Source organism: Pteropus vampyrus, unplaced genomic scaffold, assembly GCF_000151845.1.
Source record: "Pteropus vampyrus isolate Shadow unplaced genomic scaffold, Pvam_2.0 Scaffold2, whole genome shotgun sequence".
Lineage (NCBI taxonomy): Eukaryota > Metazoa > Chordata > Mammalia > Chiroptera > Pteropodidae > Pteropus > Pteropus vampyrus.
Window position 1 is genome coordinate 34,894,866 of NW_011888783.1, and position 2,130 is coordinate 34,896,995.

The window sequence follows — 2,130 nt, forward strand, 5'->3', positions numbered from 1 at the left end:
TGACTACATACTCTGAAAGCGGTATCAGCAAACTTAATTCAAATACCAAATTTTCACAGCTGTAGTTGGTTCCTAAGGCACATTCCACAGAACAGTTCCTAGGGATATAAATGTGTCATCAAATAAGTTAATCAAGATAAGCTTCTTACAGCCAAAATTTTAAGACGTGCTATGAGTCTCCCAGAGGGGTATAATAAAAGCAACATTTCCCTCAGTTCTTTATTTATGAAACCCTTTCACCCAGAGCATCATAGAAGAGCTGTTTTCCAAAAGACTCACTTGCTAAATCCTTCCTAGTAGAGATTAGGATTCACATAGGATTAATCAGGAAACAAGTTTGTGGAAGTTGAAGCAGAGTTTCTAAACAGAGAGATAAATGAGTTGATGGAGAAGTGAGAGGAAAGCATGTCACACTGAAGGACCATATAAAGGCTTAGAGGTGAACTTGTTTGCCAAGAGTGAGAACAATTCACGTTCATAGAAGAGACGCGGATTCCAAACTAGGCTTGGTTGAGTGAACTTTCTCTAAGGATACTGCAGAAATCCTAGCAAATCGGGTAACTGGAAAAGCCAACCAGCACTTTGAATTATAATTATTAGGAGGTTGATGAGAAGATAGTGGGTGAATCTTAAGCAATCTAAACTGTGTTTTAAATTATTGTTCTGAATAATTCAAGAAATGCCTCGAATTTATAATACCCTGACTATTTCAAAGCTAGTATATATTTAATTAGTTTTTATCAATTTGTCTCTTCTATAAGTTTTACTTATCCCTTGTAAGGCCGTATGCTTTCTAAAACAAATTTAACAGTACTATTTAATGCATTTGTACTATTTAATTCCATCCAACCTTAAGGCAGAAATCCTGCCAATTATAACCCTATCCTCACAAGACATCATCAAAATGCTGATTCATACTGACTAAACAAGCTGCATATTAATTACTCATTTCAATGTCAGCATGTTCATTATATATTGCTCTTTCCAAGGGAGAAGAAGATAAGGAGACGCTGATGCTTCCAGGGCATTTAATTAAAATGCACAATGCAGCAAAAATAAGTTACTTTTGCCCTTCAAATAAATTATGTAGAACGAACTTGTGAAAATTATAGTGGAACTGAAGGCTTCATCATTTCAAGCCAAAAGTACATTTTTAGTCTCTTTTCTTAAATGTTTTTGGTGGCTCAAATCTATACAAGTTTTGTTATGGTTTCTCCGGTCGATACCTCTATGGTCTATGCCTCTAATCACTCACTGTACACCTCCTTATACTAGTATGGCAGGTTACACTACTGTCTGAGACAACAAAGAGAATCTGTCATAGCAGAAACTCATCTTGGACTTGGGCTATGTTCACCTGCTGCACTTCAGTTATGCCTGAGAAAGACTTTGCAAGAAAATAATCACACACTATTTAATGACATAATGCTGTGTACTGCATCTAGCTGGTCAGAAGCACTTAAATGACAGCCATTAGAATGATGATGATTATAATTATGACAAGGATGAAGATCAAAATGAGGATAAAGTTGATGCTATTGCTTTTTGGTGACCTGGAGGCACAGTGCTCACCAGAGCTTCTCACTTGATACCAAGAAGTCCGTTGGAACCAGAACTCAAGCCACATACCCTTCTGGCACTTAGGCATATCTGGGCATGGCTAGATAATTTGATTTACCAAAGGTTTTTTGGATGGAGGCTGAAAAGTCTATTTGTAAGGAACTTAGGCCAAGGGGAGAAGTGAAGGTGATGAGCTGATCCCATTACAAAAGCGTAATTATCACAATACAGTAGGGATCTTGGGTACATCATGATAAACACTTTTCAGAACTGTCCCTGCCCCATCCTCCTGGACAAATGTATACCAAGAGAGGGAAAGGGAGCTGTAATTATTAAATTATATAATACACCTGTTGTGATCCTACCCTACCAGAATATTAGGCAAAGGGAAGAGAGCCTATTTCTTCCCTCGGCTCCTACCCCTCCTCGTTCCCCTGACACAGACCCAAGATTTGGTGTGTTGGAGGCTCAGGTATTCCTTGGTGAATCAGTCCACTAACTGTGCTGAGTAGACCCACAGTAGGGACTAAAATGGATGGAGAAGGGGAACTCCAAGGCCAAGAGAGGGTA